Source organism: Tupaia chinensis, unplaced genomic scaffold (assembly GCF_000334495.1).
Source record: "Tupaia chinensis unplaced genomic scaffold, TupChi_1.0 Scaffold000037_9, whole genome shotgun sequence".
NCBI lineage: Eukaryota > Metazoa > Chordata > Mammalia > Scandentia > Tupaiidae > Tupaia > Tupaia belangeri.
The window spans coordinates 5,749-26,767 of record NW_006159492.1 but is presented as its reverse complement, the minus strand read 5'-3'; the positions used below and the strand labels follow the sequence as shown (position 1 = coordinate 26,767).

At 39.7% G+C, this 21,019-nt stretch overlaps 1 pseudogene; it reads right to left on the bottom strand.

Annotated features, from left to right (window-relative positions):
* Window positions 1–20,304: 20,304 nt before the first annotated feature.
* The window catches only part of LOC102493294 (splicing factor, proline- and glutamine-rich pseudogene), a 6,278-nt pseudogene continuing 5,563 nt past the window's right edge, over window positions 20,305–21,019 (bottom strand).

Here is a 21,019-nt window from a genome sequence, read left to right as displayed (position 1 = left end):
TAAAACAGTATCAAATTGCTTCCAAAACAAAATGTTCAAGTATAGCAATACTGGACATCACAAGGTGTTCAATTTACAGTGTTATGTAAGTGGAACAAACTGGTTATTGTGATTGTATTGTAAAATGTTGTTGGAAGCAGGTTTTCCTAGTATTACTTTGCTTTGAAAATGTAGGGGAATCTTAGGTCCATTATTCAACTTGTAGCTACAACAACGATGTCTAGGTATGAAAATCAGCTCCATGAGTGGAGTCGTTCTGCCAAAGATCTTTCTGATACACCAAGGAACAGTACAGATTTTGGCTGAAAAACTCCATTTTTATCTGGGAAAATAAGACTTCATTTCAAAACGTCCATTGTAAAACAGTGTCTAACTACTTCCATAACCAAATGTTCAAGACGATCAACACTGAACATCAAAACTTGTTCAACTTCCAGAGTTACGTAAGTGGAACAAACGGGTTTTGCTGATTGTATTTTAAAATTTCGTTGGAAGTGGTTTTCCCTAATATTACTTTGCTTTGAAAATGTAGGGCATTCTTATGCCCAAAACTCTAATTAGAGCTACAACAAACATCTTTTTATACGTAAATCAGCTTCATGAGTGGAGTTCTTCTGCCAAAGGTCTCTGGTACTCCAAGGAAAAGTACAGTAAGCTTCCTTTAAAAATGTCCATTGTAAAACAGTGTCAAATTGCTTCCAAAACCAAATGTTCAAGTAGAGCAACACTGAACATCATAAGTTGTTCAACCTCCAGTGTTAAGTAAGTGGAATAAACTGGTTCTTCTGAGTGTATTTTAAAATTTCTTTGAAAGCCAATTCCTTATTATTACGTTGCTTTGAAATTGTAGTGAATTCTTAGGAACAAAATTCAACTTGCAGCTACAATAAAGATCCTTAGGCATGAAATTCATCTCCAAGCGTCAAGTCTTTCTGCCAAAGAGCTTTCTGATACTTGAAGGAAAAGTGCAGATTTGGGCTGAAAAACGACATGCTTATCTGGGCAGAGTAAGTTTCATTTCAAAACGTCCATTGCAAAACAGAGTCAAAAAGCGCCCGAAACAAAATGTTCAAGTCGAGCAACATTGAACATCACAGGGTGTTCAACTTCCAGAGTTAAGTAAGTGGAACAAACTGGTTTCAGTGATTGTATTTTAAAATTTCTTTCAAAGCAGCATTCCCTAGTTTTACTTTGCTTTTGAGAGTGAAGTGCATTCTTAGGCCCACAATGCAACTTGCATCTACAACAAAGATCTTGAGATACAAAATTCAGCTCCATGAGTGGAGTCATTCTGACAATGATCTTTCGGATTCTCCAAGGAGAAGTACCGACTTTGGCTGAAAAACTACATGCTTATCTGGAAAATTTAAGCTTCATTTCACAAGATCCATTGTAAATGCGTTTCCAGTTGCTTCCAAAACCAAATGTTCATGTATAGCAACACTGGACATCACAAGGTGTTCAACATCCAGTGTTACGTAAGTGAAACTAACTGGTTATTGTGATTGTATTGCTAAATTTCTTTGAAAGCGGGTTGTCCTAGTATTAATTTGCTTTGAAAATGTAGTGAAATCTTAGGCCCAAAATTCAACTGGTAGCTACAACAACGATCTCGAGGTATGAAAATCAGCTCCATGAGTGGAGTCATCCTGCCAAACATCTTTCTGATACTCCAAGGAAAAGTAAAGATTTTGGCTGAAAAACTACATATTTATCTGGGAAAATTAGGCTTCATTTCCAAACGTCCATTGTAAAAGCGGGTCAAACTGCTTCCAAAACCAAATGGACAAGTCGAGCATCACTGAACATCACAAATTGTTCAAATTCCAGAGTTAAATAAGTGGAGCAAAGTGGTTTCAGTGATTGTATTTTACAATTTCGTTGGAAGCAGGTTTTTCTAGTATTACTTTGCTTTGAAAGTGTAGTGCATTCTTAGGCCTAAAACTCAACTTACAGCTACAACAAATATCTTTTGGTATGTAAATCAGATTCATGCGTGGAGTTCTTCTGCAAAAGATCTCTCTGTTACTCCCAGAAACAGTACAGATTTAAGCTGAAAAACTTAATGCTTATGTGGGAAATTTAAGCTTCATTTCAAAATTTCCATTGTAAAAGAGTGTAATTGCTTTCAAAACCAAATGTTCAAGTAGACCAACAAGGGACATCACTAGTTGTTCAACTTCCAAAGTTAAGTAAGTGGAACACACTGGTTTCTGTGAGTGCATTGTAAAGTTTCGTTGGAAGCAGGTTTCCCTAGTATTACAATGCTTTGAAAGTGTAGTGCATTTTAGTCAAAAATTTCAACTAGCAGCTACCACAAAGATATTTTGGTATTAAATGCAGCCCCAGGAGTGGAGACTTTCGTCCAAAGATATTTCTGATATTCCAAGAAAAAGTGCAGATTTTTGCTGAAGTACTACTTGCGCTTCTTCCCCTTCCACTCTCCACAGACTGTGCCACTTTCTCTAGTAGCCAACAGTCTGGTAAATCTGAAGACACCTGGCGACCAAGGGGACACTGCACCTACCAACTCCCATACTGACCCTCCTGTCCCGGATTCACCCAGGCCCATAGGTAGACCGTAGCCCTAAAACTAAACCTACCCTAAACACTTACCCTAACCCTTACACTATCCAAAAACCTTAACCCTAACACTATTCTTAAAATCTAACCCTTACCATAACACTGTCCATTAAACCAAACCCAAACCCTAGCACCATTCTGAAACTCTAACCCTATCCCTACCCCTAACAGCATCCTGCAACCGTAAAACTAAACCTAACATTACCAATATCCATAAACTCTAACACTAACCCTAACACAGTCCCTTAACCCTAATCCTTACCCTAACATTATCTTAAAACTCTAACCCTAAACCTAACCCTAAAACTATCCATAAACCTTAACCCTAACCCTAACTCAATCCCTTAACCCTAACCCTAATGCTAACCCTATCACTATCCTTAAACTCTAACCCTAAACATAATACTATACCAAAGCACTAACACTAACCCTAACCCTAGAACTATCTTTAAGCTATAAACCTAACCCTAACTCTATTCCTAAAGCTTAAGTCTAACACTAACCCTACCACAAAGATGTTATCATTTCGCTGGAAGAACCCTGCTTTATGCAAAGTGTGCTTTGAAAGTGCACTGCATTCGTAGGCCCAAAACTCAACTTGCAGCTACAACAATGGTCTTTAGTTATGAAAATCAACTCCATGAGTGGAGTCATTCTGCCAAAGATATTTCCGATACTCCAAGGAAAATTACAGTTTTTCCTGAAAAACTACATGCCTGTCTGGGAAAAGTAACCTTCATTTCAAAGCGTCCATTGTAAAACAGCGTCAAACTACTTCCAAAACGAAATGTTCAAGTTGAGCAACACTGAACATCACAATTTGTTCAATTTCCAGAGTTAAGTAAGTGGAAACAACTGGTATCTGTGATTGTATTTTAAAATTTCGTTGGAAGCGGGTTTCCCTAGTATTACTTTACTTTGAATTTGTAGTGCATTCTTAGGCACAAAGCTCTTCTTATAACTACAAACAAATATCTTTTGGTATGTAAATCACCTTCATGAGAGGATTTCTTCAGCCAAAGGTCTCTCTGTTACTCCAAGGAAATGTACCTATTTTGGCTAAAAAAACACATGCTTTTGAGGGAAATTTAAGCTTCATTTCAAAACTTCCATTGTAAAAGAGTGTCAAATTACTTCCAAAACGAAATGTTCAAGTAGAGCAACATGGGACATCACTCGTTGTTCAACTTCCAAAGTTAAGTAAGTGGAACACACTGGTTTCTATGAGTGTATTGTAAAATTTCATTGGAAGGGGGTTTCCCTGGTATTACATTGCTTTGAAAGTGTAGTGCATTCTTAGTCCAAAACCTCAACTTGTAGCTACCAAAAAGATATTTTGGTATTAAATGCAGCCCCAGGAGTTCAGTCTTTCTGCAAAAGATCTCTCGGATATTCTAAGAAAAAGTGCAGATTTTTCCTGAAAAATTATGTGCGCTTATTCCCCTTCCACTCTCCACAGACTGTGACATTTTCTCTAGTAGCCAGCAGCCTGGTACATCTGACAACACCTGGTGACCAAGGGATCACTGAACCTACCGAATCCCATACAGACCCACCTGTTGAGGATTCATGAAGGCCCCTAGGCAGACCCTAACCCTAACCCTAAGACTATACCTAAACACCTACCCTTTCTTTAACACTATCCCAAAACCTTAACACTAACACTATCCTAAAACTCTAACCCTAACTTTAACACTGTTCATTAACCCTCACCCAAACCCTAGCGGTATTCTTAAACTCTAACCCTAACCCTAATCTTAACACTATTCCTAAACCGTAAAACTAACCCTAAACATTCCACTATCCTTAAATTCTAACAATCATGCTAACACTGTCTCTTAACCTTAATCCTAACGCTAGCACTATCCTTAAACTCTAACCCTAACCCTAATACTATCCCAATTTCCTAACCCTAACCCTAGAACGATCTTTAAACTATAACCCTAACACGAACTCTATCCCTAAAGCCTAAGGCTAACACTAACCCAACCACAAATATCTTACCATTTCATTGGAGGAGCCATGCTTATGCTTGGTGTGCTTTGAAAGTGCAGTGCATTCCTAGGCCCAAAATTGTACTTACAGCTACAACAAACATCTTTTGGTATGTAAATCAGTTTCATGAGTGAAGTTCTTCTGGCCAAAGATCTCTCTGTTACTCCCAGGAAAAATACAGATTTTGGCTGAAAAACTACATGCTTATATGGGAAATTAAAGCTTCATTTCAAAATTTCCATTCTAAAAGAGTGTCAAATTGCTTCCAAAACCAAATGTTCAAGTAGAGCAATATGGGACATCTCTCATTGTTCAACTTCCATTGTTAAGTAAGTGGAACACACAGGTTTCTGTGAGTGTATTGTAAAATTTCATTCGAAGCGGGTTTCCCTAGTATTACTTTGCTTTGAAAGTGTAGTGAATTCTTTGTCAAAAAACTACTTGCAGCTACCACAAAGATATTTTTGTATTAAATAGAACTTGTGGCTACCACAAAGATATTTTTGTATTAAATAGAGCCCCAGGAGGGGAGACTTTCTGCCAAAGATCTTTATGATATTCTAAGAAAAATCCAGATATTTGCTAAAATACTCCTTGTGCTTCTTCCCCTTCCAAACTCCCCAGATTGCGCTATTTTCTCTAGTAGGCAGCAGCCTGGCACATCTAAAGACACCTGGCAACCAAGTGAACATTGCACCTACCGACTCCCATAGTGAACCCACTCTCCAGAATTCTCCCAGGCTATTGTGATTGTATTGTCAAATTTCTTTTCAGGATAAGTAAGTAATTTTTCAGCCAAAAGCGAACATCACACTTTCTACGCAAACCAAGCATAAATCAGCCCTCTTCCAAAGAAATGCTGAGAAGTAACTAACGCAAAGTTGCTTGTTCCACTTACTTAACTTTAGAAGTGGAACAACGTGTGATATTCGGTTTTGCTCTACATCATGGTTTGTTTTGCAAGGTGTTTGACAGTGATTTTCAATGTATGTTTTGAAATGAAGCTTACTATCTGGAGATAAGCATGTGGTTTTTTAGCCATAAAGTGCACACTTTTTTGGAATATCAAAAAAATTTTTGGCAGAAAGACTCCACTTATGGGGCTTCTTTTCCTACCTAAAGACCTTTGTGGTAGCCGCAAGTTGAGTTTGGGGCCTAAGAATGGACTACACTTTCAAGCAAACCAAGTGAAAAGCAGACCTCTGCCAACAAAATGCTAAGAAGGAATTATCAAAAAAGTTGTCTGTTCCACTTAACTTTAGAAGTGGAACTACTTGTGATGTTCATATTTGTTCTACCTTAAGGTTTGTTTTGAAGCAGTTTTACAATGTATTGCAAAGGACCGTTTCAAAGGAAGCTTACTTTTGTGAGATTAGCATGTAATTTTTCAGTCAAAATCTGTACTTTTCCTTGGAGTATCAGAAAGATATTTGGCAGAATGACTACACTCATGAATCTTATTTTCATACCTCAAGATGTTTTATGCTGTTGCAAGTTGAGATTTGGACCTAAGAATGCACTACACTTTCAAAGCAAACTACGATTAAAGAAACCCTCTTACTACAAAATGTTAAGAAAGAACTAACACAATCTTGTTTTTTTCACTTACATAATATTAGAAGTTGAACAACTTGTGATATTCAGTGTTGCTCTACTACAACTTCCAGTTTTGTAAGCAGTTTTAAACTCTATTTGAATGGACCTTTAGCAATGAAGGTTACTTTTGTGAGATAAGCATGTAGTTTTTCATCCAAAATTGGTACTTTTCCATGGAATATCAGAAGGATCTTTGGCAGAATGACTCCATTAATGGACCTGATTATCATACCTAAGATCTTTGTTGTAGCTGCAAGTTTAATTTGGGGCCTACGAAAGCATTATACTTTCAAAGCAAACTAAGAGTAAAAAAAAATTTCTTCCAACGAAATCTTAAGAAGGATCTGACACAAACTTGTTTGTTCCACTTACTTAACTTAGGAAGTTGAACAACTTGTGATGTTCAGTGTTGCTCTACTTCACCTTTTAGTTTTGGAAGCAGTTTTACACTGTATTTCAATGGACATTTTGAAATGAACTTTACATTCTTGAGATAAGCATGTAGTTTTTAAGCCAAAACCTGTACTTTTCCTTGGAGTATCAAAAAGATCTTTGGCAGAATGACTCCACTCATGGAGCTGATTTTCACACCTAATGACCTTTGTTGTAGCTCCAAGTTGCATGTTGGGCCTAAGAATGCACTACACTTTAAAAGAAAACTAAGACTAAAGAAACCCACTTCCAACGAAGTGTTAAGAAAGAACTAACACAAACTTTCTTGTTCCGCTTACTCAAATTTGAAAGTTGAACAACTTGTGATGTTCAGTTTTGCTCTACTTCAACGTTTAGTTTTGGAAGAAGTTTTACGCTGTAGTTCAAAGGACGTTTTGAAATGAAGCTTACTTTTGTCAGATTAACATGTATATTTACAGCCAAAATCTGTAATTTTCTTTGATGTATCTATCAAAAAGATCTTTGACAGAAAGACTCCACTCATGGGGCTGCTTTTCATACCTGAAGATCTTTGTGGCAACTGCAAACTGAGTTTGGGAACTAAGAGTGAACTACACATTCCAAGGAAAGTAAGTGTAAAGCAGGCCTTTTAGAACGAAATGCTAAGTTCTTTGTGGTAGGGTTAGTGGAAGGCTAAGTTTTCAGGGATAGGGTAAGAGTTAGGTTTAGGGGTAAGGGTTATGTTTAGGGTTAAAATATAGTATTAGGAATAGAGTTAATTTGTATGGATAATGTTAGGGTTAGGTTTCAGAGTAAGGGTTATGGTTAGGGTTGAGGTATAGTGTTAGGTTTAGGGTTGTAGTTTAGGTTTAGTGTGGTTTAGAATGAGGGTTTAAGGATAGATTAAGGGTTAGGGTGAGGGTTTAAGGTTAGGGTTAATGTTTATGGATAGGGTTAGTGTTAGGATTAGAGTTAGGGTTTAGGGAATGTGTTATGATTATGGTCAGAGTTTAGTGATAGAGTTAGGATTAGGGTTTTTGTTTAGGCTCATGGTTAGGGTTAGGGTTTAGGGATAAGTTTAGGGTTAGGGTTATGGGTAGGGGATATGGTTAGGGTGAAGTGATAGTGTTAAGGGTAGAGTTAGGGTTCAGAGTTAGGGTTAGCATTAGGGTTAGGATTTAGGAATAATGTTAGGGTTCAGGATTAGGGTTAGTGTTTGGGTTAGCATTAAATTAAGGTTTAGGCATAGTTTCAGGGTTAGGGTTTGGGTTGGGGTTTAGGGGTAGGGATAGAGTTAGGATTAGGGTTCAGAGATAGTGTTTGTGTTAAAGTTAGGTTTTAGGGATAGGGTTAGGGTTAGTGTTATGGTTAGGGTTAGGGTTTAGAGTTAGGATTAGGGTCAGGGTTTAGGCATAGGGTTATGGTTTAGGGTTAGGTTTAGGGTATAGGGATAGGATTAGAGTTTGGGTTAGGTTTTAAGGTTAGAGTTAGTGTTAGGGTTTAGGATTAGGGTCTGTACAGGGGTTCTGGATGGGAGTCGGTGGGGGCATTAACCCCTTCATCACCAGGTGCCTTAGAGGTACCAGGCTGCTGGCTATTGCAGATCAAGTTGCAGTCTGTGTAGAGAGGAAGGGCAAGAAGTGCAAGTAGTTTTTCAGTCAAAATCAGAACTTTTTGTTGGAATAATTGAACGATTTTTGGCAGAAAGACCCACTCATAGGGCTGCATTTCATACCTAAGGGCCTTTGTTGTAGCTGCAAGTTGAATTTTGGGCCTAAGAGAGCATTACACTTTCTAAACAAACCAAACATAAAGCAGCTCACTTCCAAAGTAAGGCTAAGAAGTAACTAATGCAAAGTTGCTTGTTCCACTTTCTTACCTGTGGAAGTCGAACAACTTGTGATATTCTGTGTAGCTCTACTTCAACTCTTCGTGTTGGAAGCAGTTTGACAATGTATTTCAATGGACGTTTTCAAAGGAAGGTTACTTTCGTGAGATTAGCATGCAATCTTTCAGCCAAAATATGGACTTTTCCTTAGAGTATGAGAAAGATATTTCGCAGAATGACTAAACTCATGGAGCTGATTTTCATACCTCAGGATGTTTGTTGCTGATGCAAGTTGAGATTTGGCCTGAGAATGCACTACACTTTCAAAGCATACTAACACTAAAGAAACCCTCTTCCAACGAAATATTAAGAAAGAACTAACACAGAGTTGTTTGTTCCACTTACTTAATGTTAGAAGCTGAACAACTTGTGATATTCAGTGTTGCTCTACTTCAACTTTCAGTTTTGGAAGATATTTTACACTGTATTTCAATGGACATTTTGAAATGAACTTTACTTTCTTGAGATAAGCATGTAGTTTTTCATCCATAACCTGTAATTTTCCTTGGAATATGCGAAAGGTCTTTTGCAGAATGACTCCAATCATGGATCTGATTTTCATACCTAAAGATCTTTGTTGTAGCTGCAAGTTTAATTTTGGGCCTAAGAATGCACTACACTTTCAAAGCAAACTAAGACAAAAGAAACACTCTTCCAACGAAATGTTAAGAAAGAACAGACACAAACTTGTTTGTTCCACTTACTTAACTTAGGGAGTTGAACAACTTGTGATGTTCAGTGTTGCTCTACTTCAACTTTTAGTTTTGGAAGCAGTTTTACACTGTATGTTAATGGACGTCTTGAAATGAACTTTACTTTCATGAGATAAGCATGTAGTTTTTCATCCCAAACCTGTACTTTTCCTTGGAGTATCAGAAAGATTTTTGGCAGAATGATGCCACTCATGGAGCTGATTTTCACAACTAAAGATCTTTGTGGTAGCTGCAAGTTACATTTTGGGCCTAAGAATGCACTACACTTTCAAAGCAAGCTAAGACTAAAGAAACCCTCTTTCAACGAAATGTTAAGAAAGAACTAACACAACTTGGGGTTAGGATGTAGAGATAGGCTGAGTGGTACGGTTTTACGTTTATTTTTATGGTTAGGGTTAGGGTTTAGGGATAGGTTTAAGGTTAGGCATAGGGGTAGGAAATAGGGTTAGGGTGACGAGATAGTGTTAAGGGTAGCATTAGGGTTCAGGGATAAGGCTAGCTTTAGGGTTAGGATTTAGGGATAGTGTTAGGGTTATGGTTTATGGTTATGGTTAGGGTTGAGGGATAGTGTTAGGGTTAGGGTTGGGGTTTAGGGAGAGTGTTTGGGATAGGGTTAGAGTTTGGCTTTAGGGAAAGTGTAAGGGTTAGGATTAGGGTTAGATTATAGGTATAGCGTTAGGGTTAGGGTTCAGGGATAGAATTAGGGTTATGTTAGGCTTTAGGGATAGGGTGAATGTTAGGGTTAGGGTTTAGGGTTAGTGTTAGGGTCAGGGTTTAGGGATAGGGTTAGTGTTAGGATTGTAGTTAGGGTTTAGTTATAGGGTTAGAGTTTGGGTTAGTTTTTACGGTTAGGGTTAGTGTTAGGGTTTAGGATTAGGATCTGCCTCGGAGTCTGGGTGAATCCTCCACAGGGGTGTTGGATGTGAATCGGGAAAGGAGCATTGTCCCATTCGTTGCCAGGTGCCTTAGAGGTACCAGTCTGCTGGCTACTGCAGCCAAAGTCGCAGTCTGTGGAGAGAGGAAGGGCAAGAAGTGCCAGTAGTTCTTCAGCCAAATTGTGCACTTTTTGTTGGAATAATAGAAAGATTTTTGACAGAAAGACTCCACTCATGGGGCTGCATTTCATACGTAAAGATCTTTGTCGTAGCTGCAGGTTGAATTTTGGGCATAAGAGAGCGTTACACTTTCTAAGCAAACCAAGCGTAATGCAGTCCACTTCCAAAGAAAGGCTAAGAAGTAACTAACGCAAAGTTGCTTGTTCCACTTACTTAACTTTAGAAGTGGAACAACTTGTGATGTTCAGATTTGCTCCACATCAAGGTTTGTTTTGGAAGCAGTTTGACAGTGTTTTTCAATAGATGTTTTGAAATGAAGTTTACTTTCAGGAGATAAGCATGTTGTTTTTCAGCCATACACTGCACATTTTGTTGGAGTATCAGAAAGATTTTTGGCAAAAAGACTCCAGTTATAGGGCTGCTTTTCATACCTAAAGACCTCTCTGGTAACCGCAAGTTGAGTTTGGGGCCTAAGTGCAAACTAAGTGAAAGACAGGCCTCTTACAACGAATGCTATGAAGTAATTAACTAAAACGTTGTCTGTTCCAATTAACTTTAGAATTGGAACAACTTGTGATGTGCATTTTTGCTCTACCTTAAGGTTTGTTTTGGAAGCATTTTGACAACGTATTTCAATGGACGTATTCAAGTGAAGCATACTGTCATGAGATTAGCTTGTAATTTTTCAGCCAAAATCTGTACTTTTCCTTGGAGTATCAGAAAGTTATTTGGCAGAATGACTAAACTCATGGAGCTGATTATCATACCTTACCATCTTTGTTGTAGCTGCAATTTGAATTTGGGGCCTAAGAAAGCATTATACTTTCAAAGCAAACTAAGACTAAAGAAACACTCTTCCAATGAAATGTTAAGGAAGGACTGACACAAACTTCTTTGTTCCACTAACTTGACATAGGAAGTTGAACAACTTGTGATGTTCAGTGTTTGTCTACTTCACCTTTTAGTTTTGGAAGCAGTTTTACACTGTATGTCAGTGGACGTTTTGAAATGATCTTTACTTTTGTGAGATAAGCATGCAGCTTTTCAGCCCAAACCTGTACTTTTCCTTGGAGTATCAGAAAGATCTTTGGCAGAATGACTCCACTCATGGAGCTGATTTTCGCAAGTAAAGATCTTTCTGGTAGCTGCAAGTAGCTTTTGGGACCTAAGAATGCACTACACTTTCAAAGCAAACTAAGACTAAAGAAACCCTCTTCCAAAGAAATGTTCATAAAGAACTAACACAAACTTGTTTGTTCCACTTACTCAAGTTTGAAAGTTGAACAACTTGTGATGTTCAGTGTTGCTCTACTTCAATGTTTAGTTTTGGAAGCAGTTTTACACTGTAGTTCAAAGGACATTTTGAAATGAAGCTTACTTTCGTCAGATAAGCATGTACATATACAGCCAAAATCTGTAATTTTCCTTGAAGTATCAGAAAAATCATTGGCAGAAAGATTTCACTCATGGGGCTGCTTTTCATACCTAAAGGTCTCTGTGGTAGCTGCAAGCTGAGTTTGGGAACTAAGAGTGCACTACACATTCCAAGCAAACTGAGCGTAAAGCAGGACTTTGGCAACGAAAAGCTAAGATCATTGTGGTAGGGTTGGTGTAATGGTTAGAGTTTAGGGATAGGGTTAGAGCTAGGTGTAGGGGCAGGGGTTATGTTTAGGGTTTAAATATACTGTTAGGAGTAGTGTTATTGTTTAGGTATAAGGTTAGGTTTAGGGTTCAGAGTTAGGGTTAGGGTTAGGGTTAGGGTTGAGAGATAGTGTTAGGGTTAGGGTTAGGGTTTGAGGATATCGTTACGGTTTAGAGTGAGATTTAGGCTTAGGTTTACAGTTAGGTTTAGGGTTTAGGGTTACGGTTATTGTTTAGCGATAGGTTTAGTGTTAGGATTAGGGTTACGGTTTAGGGATTGTGTTAGGGTTAGGGTCAGGGTTTAGGAATAGGTTTAGGGTTAGGGTTTTTGTTTAGGTTTATGGTTAGGGTTAGGGTTTAGGGATAGGTTTAGGGTTAGGGTTAGGGGTAGGAAATAGGGTTATGGTGAAGTGATAGTGTTAAGGGTAGCATTAGGGTTCAGGGATAGGGTTAGCGTTAGGGTTAGGATTTAGGGATAGTGTTAGGGTTAGTGTTTATGCTTAGGGTTATGGTTAGGGTTGAGGGATAGTGTTAGGGTTAGGGTTAGGGTTTAGGGATAGTGTTTGGGATAGGGTTATAATTAGGCTTTAGGGAAAGTGTAAGAGTTAGTGTTAGGGTTAGATTTTAGGGATAGCATTAGGGTTAGGGTTAAGGTTAAGGGATAGTGTTAGGGTTAAGGTTAGGATTTAGGGATAGGGTGAGGGTTAGGGTTAGGGTTTAGGGTTAGTGTTAGGGTCAGGGTTTAGGGATAAGGTTAGGATTAGGGTTACAGTTTGGGTTTAGGGATAGGGTTAGAGTTTGGGTTAGGTTTTACGGTTAGGGTTAGTGTTAGGGTTTAGGATTAGGGTCTGCCTCAGAGTCTGGGTGAATCCTGCACAGGGGGTTTGGATGGGAGTTGGGGGACGGGCATTGTTCCCTTCGTTGCCAGGTGCCTTAGAGGTACCAGGCTGCTGCCTATTGCAGCCAAAGTCACAGTCTGTGGAGAGAGGATAGCAAGAAGCGCAAGTAGTTTTTCAGCCAAAATCTGCACTATTTGTTGGAATAATAGAAACATTATTGGCAGAAAGACTCCACTCATGAGGCTGGATTTCATACCTAAAGGTCTTTGTTGTAGCTGCAAGTTGAATTTGGGGCATAAGAGAGCATTAGACTTTCTAAGCAAACCAATCGTAAAGCAGCCCACATCCAAAGAAAGGCTAAGAAGTATGTAACGCAAAGTTGCTGGTTCTGCTTACTTAACTTTAGAAGCGGAACAACTTGTGATGTTGTTTTGCTCTCCATCTACGTTTGTTCTGGAAGCAGTGCGACAGTGTTTTTCAATGGATGTTTTGAAATGAAGCTTACTTTCATGACATAAGCATGTTTTTTTTCAGCCATAGACAGCACAGTTTGTTGGAATATCAGAAAAATTTTTGGCAAAAGACTCCAGTTATTTGGCTGCTTTTTATACCTAAAGACCTTTTTGGTAGCCACATTTTGAGCTTGAGGCCTACGAATGGACTTCACTTTCCATGCAAACTAAGTGAGAGACAGGCCTCTTCCAACGTAATGCTAAGAAGTAATTAACAAAAAAGTTGTCTGTTCCACTTAACTTTAAGTGGAACAACTTGTGATGTTCATTTTTGCTCTACCTTAAGGTTTGTTTTGGAAGCAGTTTGACAATGTGTTTCAATGGACGTTTTCAAATGAAGCTTACGTTCGTGAGATTAGCATGCAATCTTTCAGCCAAAATATGGACTTTTCCTTGGAGTATGAGAAAGATATTTCGCAGAATGACTAATCTCATGGAGCTGATTTTTATACCTGAAGATGTTTGTTTCTGTTGCAAGTTGAGATTTGTCCTAAGAATGCACTACACTTTCAAAGCATACTAACACTAAAGAAACCCTTTTTCCAACGAAGTATTAAGAAAGAACTAACACAAACTTGTTTGTTCCACTTACTAAAGTTTGAAAGTTGAACAACTTGTGATATTCAGTGTTGCTCTACTTCAACTTTTAGGTTAGGAAGCAGTTTTACACTGTACTTCATAGTATATTTTGAAATGAGGCGTACTTTCTTTAGATAAGCATGTAGTTTTACAGCCAAAATCTGTAACTTTCCTTGGAGTATCAGAAAGATCTTTGACAGAAAGACTCCACTCATGGGGCTGCTTTTCATATGTAAAGATCTTTGTGATAGCTGCAAGCTGAATTTGGGAACTAAGAGCGCACTACACATTCCAAGCAAACTAAGCATAAAGCAGGCCTTTTCCAATGAAATGTTAAGATCTTTGTGGTAGGATTAGTTTAAGTGTTCATGTTTAGGGATAGGGTTAGAGTTAGGTTTAGGGGTAGAGGTTATGTTTAGGTTTAATATATAGTGTTAGGAGTAGGGTTGTTGTTTAGGGATAAGTTTAGTGTCAAGGTTTAAAGTAAGGGTTATGGTTAGAATTGAGGGATAGTGTTAGGGTTAGGGTTAGAGTTTAAGGACAGTGCTAGGGTTAGTGTTAGGGTTTGAGTTTAGGGATAGTGTTAGGGTTAGGGTTAGGGTTTAGGGATAGTGTTGTCATTAGAGTTAGGGTTTAGGCTTTCGTTTAGGGTTAAGGTTATGTTTTAGCATTAAGGTTCTTGTTAGGGATAGGGTTAGTGTTAGGATTAGGGTTAGGGTTTAGGGATAGTGTTAGGGTTAGTGTCATGTTTAAGGGATAGGGTTAGGTTTAGGGTTTTTGTTTAGGTTTATGGTTAGGATTAGGGTTTAGGTATATGTTTAGGATTAGGGTTAGAAGTAGGTTGAAGTGATAGTGTTAAGGGCAGCGTTAGAGTTCAGGGATAGGCTTAGCTTTAGGGTTAGGATTTAGGGATATTGATAGGGTTAGGGTTTTTGGTTAGGGTTATGGTTAGGGTTGAGGGATAGTGTTAGGGTTACGATTTAGGGATAGTTTTTGGAATAGAGTTAGAGTTAGGGTTTAGGGATAGTGTTAGGGTTAGTGTTAGGGTTAGGGTTTACTGTTAGGGTTAAGGTTAGGGTTAGGGTTTAGGGATAGCATTTAAGGTTAAGCTTTTGGTTTAGGAATAGGGTTAGGGTTTAGGGATAGGTTTAGAGTTATGGTTTAAGGTTAGTTTTAGGTTTTAGGAATAGGGTTAGAGTTTGGGTTAAGTTTTATGGTTCGGGTTTGTTTAGGGTTTCGAATTAGGGTCAACCTAGGAGTCTGAGTGAATCCTGCCCAGGGGGTCTGGATGGGAGTCTTGGAGGCATTGTCCCCTTCATCACCAGGTGCCTTAGAGGTACCAGGCTGCTGGCTACTGCAGCCAAAGTCGCAGTCTGTGGAGAGAGGAAGGGCAGGGAGCGCAAGCAGTTTTTCAGACAAAATCTGCACTTTTTGTTGAAATAATAGAAAGATTTTTGGCAGAAAGACTCCACTCAAGGGGCTGCATTTCATACCTAAAGATCTTTATCATAGCTGCAAGTTGAATTTTGGGCATAAGAGAGCATTACATTTTCTAAGCAAACCAAGCGTAAAGCAGCCCACTTCCAAAGAAAGGCTAAGAAGTAACTAATTCAAAGTTGCTTGTTCCACTTACTTAACTTTATCAGTCGAACAACTTGTGATGTTCACTTTTGCTCTCCATCAAGGTTTGTTGTGGAAGCAATTTGACAGTGTTTTTCAATGGATGTTTTGAAATGAAGCTTACTTTCAGGAGATAAACATGTTTTTCAGCCATAAACTGCACATTTTGTTGGAATATCTGAAAGATTTTTGGAAAAAAGACTGCAGTTATGGGGCTGCTTTTCATACCTAAAGACCTTTGTGGTAGCCGCAAGTTGAATTTGGGGCCTAAGAATGGGTTACGCTTTCCATGCAAACTAAGTGAAAGACAGGCCTCTTCCAACGAAACGCTAAGAAGTAATTAACAAAAACTTGTCTATTCCACTTAACTTTAGAAGTGGAACAACTTGTGATGTTCATTTTTGCTCTACCTTAAGGTTTGTTTTGGGAGAAGTTTGACAATGTATTTCAATGGATGTTTTCATATGAAGCTTACTTTCGTGAGATTAAAATGTAATTTTTCAGCAAAGATCTGTAGTTTTCCTTTGAGTATCTGAAAGATATTTTGCAGAATGACTAAACTCATGAAGCTGATTTTCATACCTGAAGATGTTTGTTGCTGATGCAAGTTGAGATTTGACCTAAGAATGCACTACACTTTTAAAGCATACTAACATTAAAGAAACCCTCTTCCAACGAAATATTAAGAAAGAACTAACACAAAGTTGTTTGTTCCACTTATTTAATGGTAGAAGTTGAACGACTTGAGATATTCAGTTTTGCTCTACTTCAACTTTCAGTTTTGGAAGCAGTTTTAAAATGTATTTCAATGGACGTTTAGAAATGACGTTACTTTTGCAAGGAAAGCATGTAGTTTATTTTTTCCACATTATTTATTATTTGTTTTTTTTGTATATACTTTCAATCATATTGTTTGTCTTACAATGAGACCAATTCGATATGTGCACATTTTTCCCCAGACCCGTTGATCAAAATATCTTTAACATATAACACCACACCTCCCCCTCCCATCAATGCTCTACCTCTGTATCCACCTCTGTATCCCTTCTCCAAATGTCCTTCGTTAGGCCCCACTCCTCCACATACACCTCATCTGACATTCACACCCATCTCTTGTGTTTGTTCAACCATTAGTCAATCAGTTTCAGTCATAGAATGTGGACATACTGTATATGTTAAGTGGGGATGTACAATGTCTCTCCTTCATAGCCTGGCTTGCTTCACTCAGCAGTACATCTTCCATATTCTTCCACTTTCTGTCAAAAGCCAGGGTTCTGTTGGTTTTTATGGCTGAGTAGTATTCCATAGAGTATATGTGCCACAGTTTTTTAATGCATTCCTCCATATGGGGGCATTTGGGTTGGTTCCAAGACATAGCAATTATGAATAGTGCCGCAATGAACATCGATGTGCAAGCACTTTTCCAATGAAGAATTCTTCTGTCCTTTGGTTAGATACCGAGGAGTGGGATCCCTGGATCATATGGCAGATCTATCTGTAGATTTTTGAGGAACCTCCAAATAAGAATTGATACACCATCATTTTGGTTATGGACCCCAGTCTCTGAGGGGCTTGGTTAGTCTGGATCAGCATCTCTGAGTGTGATTAACCCTGGTGTCCTGAAGGACAGAATTTCTGAGTCTACAGAACTGAAGTCTACAGAAATGCTGGCAGAGCCAGAGGGATTTTAGAGGATCTAGAAGCCCCCACAGACCCCATCCCTGACATGGGCCACAACTTCATCTTCAGACAGCCAAGGCTGCCAGGCCATCTCCTCTGCATTTTCCAATTGCTTTATGAATGTGGGGAAAGAAAATGTGGGTTCATGTAGGCTGCAGAGTATAGTCATCTCATGTATTCTCAAATTGGAAATATACACATGCACATGCAGACACTTAGGCACACAATCACACATGAGCACACACATGCACACATAGACACACATTCAGACACAATCATACGTGTATACACATACACATATAAACACATGCATATAGGTTTAGTCATCTATACACACAGAGACACAAACACACATAGTTGCACACATATATAGACATATATACATACACATTTATACACACAAATACATACATATACAAAAGACATGCATATGCATACAGGCCTATACAGACACAGATGTACATAGCACATGCACACATATAGACACATGTATGACTTTATATATATGGACTTCTACAGAAACACGTGCATACACACATAATACACACACAATAACACAGACATACATATAAACACAGAAAGATGCATATAAACACAAATAGTCATATATATATACATACATATGCACATTATCCATGTGTACAGAAATACAAACCCATATACACACACCCATGACCACACAGCTACAGGTACACACACACACACACACATATTAAGTGCCAGACACTGTATCATATGATTATAATCCAGAGATGAAAATACAGAGACATGTCAAATATCATACATGCTAGTACAGAAAACTGCATGACACATAGTTAGAACATGACTTACTAAGTAAAGGGAAAGTAGGGAGTTTTCCAGGAGAGGAAAGTGTAGTGAGGGTTTGAAAGTTACAGTCAGACACAAAAAATTAGCAAAAACATAGGGCGTTTAAGAGCCATGAGCACTTGTCCTGAGGTATAGCATGGGGCCCAGAATGAACGGCACAGGCCTGAATGCACCTTGAAGCCTCACTACCTGGCTCCAGGAGCCCTGAATATCTGTGGAGGGGAGAGGGGAAGTACTTTCAGTTCTTTGCAGTTCAGAGGCACTACGACTTGGGACCATGTGTGGCCAAGATCTAGAATCATAGAGGCAGTAGACAACTCACATCATTCCACCCAGAGTAAGCAGTGGTTTCCCCTGGCTGGCTAGCTGTTCAGCAACAGAGTGGGACCAGGTTCTGGCATCAGGATGGGTCTTGTCCTTTGTGATCCTGCCCAGTAGGTGGACTCCAATTCCAACATCAGATCATCTTGTACCTTCCCAAGAGCCCTCACTTAGTGTGGGGATGCTGACCTCTCACTTCCCTGTGCTCCTGTGCACAGGCTGCTGTCAGAACACGGTGAATCCTGCTCACCCTCCTGCACCTTGTACTCAGTGTCAGATCAAGGCCAGATGGGTTCTTAAAGGTGTTTGATGACTGACCCAATGAAGGGAACACTGAAATAATGCTTTTGAAAAACTGGTAATAAAGAAGATTAATCTTTGAAACTATCTAAAAGGTGAAATTTTCATTAAAACCCGGGTAAATGGAAGTGAAATGGACTCCCACAGTGCCGAAGTATTGCATTATTGCTGCCAACAGGTTGATTTGACTTTTACTCTGACTTTCAGACCCTCCGCCCATTTTATACCAATCCTCTCGCTGCTTGTGTACCTGCATTCTGCTTCCTCCTGCATCCCTAATTAACTTCTCTCAGAGTCTGGCCACAGATTCCATGGTGTTTGCATTAATCACGCCCTGCCTTTAGCTTGCATCCCTTATCTCTATGAAACCATATTGATCGATTTCTCCTTGGAACCCAAGACATGCTTTGTTTTCGCCTGTAATTGCACTGCTCTGCTTCACTTACTTGTGTCGTTCATTAATCACCTGGGCTGCTAGCACCATCATAATGAGAAGCCCAAGGTAGCTCACTGTAGCTCTTCGGTGTGTAGCAAAGAGTTGAAAGTTCTTAGAAGTTAGTGACTCTCAAAAGGCAAGTCTGTCCCTTACAGATGTCTCCAGGGCAGTCTCACTAGGAGGATTCTTGTATTACTACAACCCTTTGTTTGACCTTTCTGCTATTTGAAAATCTGAGAGCTGTATATTGGATTTCTAAACAGTTCAAGTTCAATGTCATGTTCAGGATTTCTCACTCTTCTACTTTGCCAGAATGTCCTGTGGGTGTCCCTCACTCCAAGAATCACTTTCCTTAGGTAATAGAAAGAGTCTAGCAAAGACTTTCTCTCATATTTCAGGAGTGACCCCTCTGAAAGGTTTAGCTTTTGTTCAATGTCAAACCCTTGTGAAACACCAGGCTTCTACCCTAGGGGCAAACGAGACAGATCATATGATCATTTCTGTGTTGGCGTTTGCCCAAGACACAGTGGACATAGAAAGGGACACCCAGGCAGTCTGAGGGATCCAGGAGAGGCTCTCTGGGGAGGCAAAGTGTGGGCTGAGTCCTGGAGAAGAAACTGGCTTTGCTAGGCAGGCAGTAAAAGCTGGCTGGTAACATGCGCAGTGACTGTAGACATGGGTGAGGATAGCATGCTCTTGGAAAATCAATTTGATCTGAGTCTCTGGGTAATCAAGAATATGGGGTAGGAGGCAAGAACTGATGTTTGGAAGGGAAAGGCCACCTTCTGAGCCTTGCCTGCCATGTTCTGGAGTCTGGATTTTATTCTGAAGGCCATGGGAGGCACTGAAAGGATTAAAGCAGGGTAGTGAAGCACACAGATTTCTGAATCAGACAGTGCAATCAGGCATCTGGGTGGGGGATAGATTGGAAGGTTTCAGATGAACACAGGTCCAGTTGGGTGGGAGGAGTGGTGGCATTTCCTAAATACAACGATTTCTGCGGCCCTCTCATAATCTGCTGTGTGTAACCCCCCGTACCTACCCCTGCAGAACCCACTGATCAAGAAGCATCCCCAATTGCCCTCAGTCCGCCTCGAGGACATCAGGCCCCAGGGGCAAGGTCTGCATCCTCCTGCCCCTTTACAACTGCTCAGGAGGGTCACCCGCAGCACTCAGAAGGCAGCTCCTGGAGCACCCTCCTGTGCCAGCTCTGTCAGAAGTCACTCACAGTTGTCTGAGGTGGGGCTAGACCCGCTAATTGGTGTAGATCCAAAACTACCCCTTTGCTGGCTCCTCATTCAAGGCTCTCTTCTTTCCTTCAACTCTTAGTTTTCTAAGATCACTTCCAGACTCTGCAGAACACAGTCCAGGAGCTCTTCAGTTTCTCCACTCAGATCCCCACGATATAGTAAGTTTTTGAAAGCATTCCCATTTTCTCTGTTACAGCGGCACAAGCATGTGTTAGGGTCAAAGAAGAGCTAGAGGATATTCCATTCCCTTCCTGCGTCCTGTCCTCTCGTTTTCCTCATTCCCTTCCTTTCTTTCCTTGTTCTGCTTTTATGTAAAATGCTATATGCATATACATACAGATGAATAGCTAAGAGAATAAGTTTGAGCTGAAGTACAGATTAACATGTACTATCCAGACAAACATTAGAATGAAGCCATGCCTTTGAAGTCACCTGTGACCCTCCCAGTTCCCCTTTTTCCAGTGTGCAATTGGCCACTCTCCTCAGGGGTAAGCTTGTCTTGGGATCAGCAGTTAACGTAATGGCTATGTCGTTGGACTCCCATGTGGTCGACTATGGTTTGAGTCCCAGACCTGGTGGCTTAAAACTCACGTCGGGTATGTGTGTGTGCGTGCCCAAGATCCCGAGAGGAGAATGGAGGAGAAGGGATTGCAGCATGACCATTTTCCCCCCCGGGGGGGGTGTGATTTCTCGCTTTCTGTCTCTCTGTCTCTGTCTGTCTGGCGAGCACACACACCCCATAGCAAAAACCTCTCACAAAAAAAAAAAAAAAAAAAATTAGGAAAAGGGA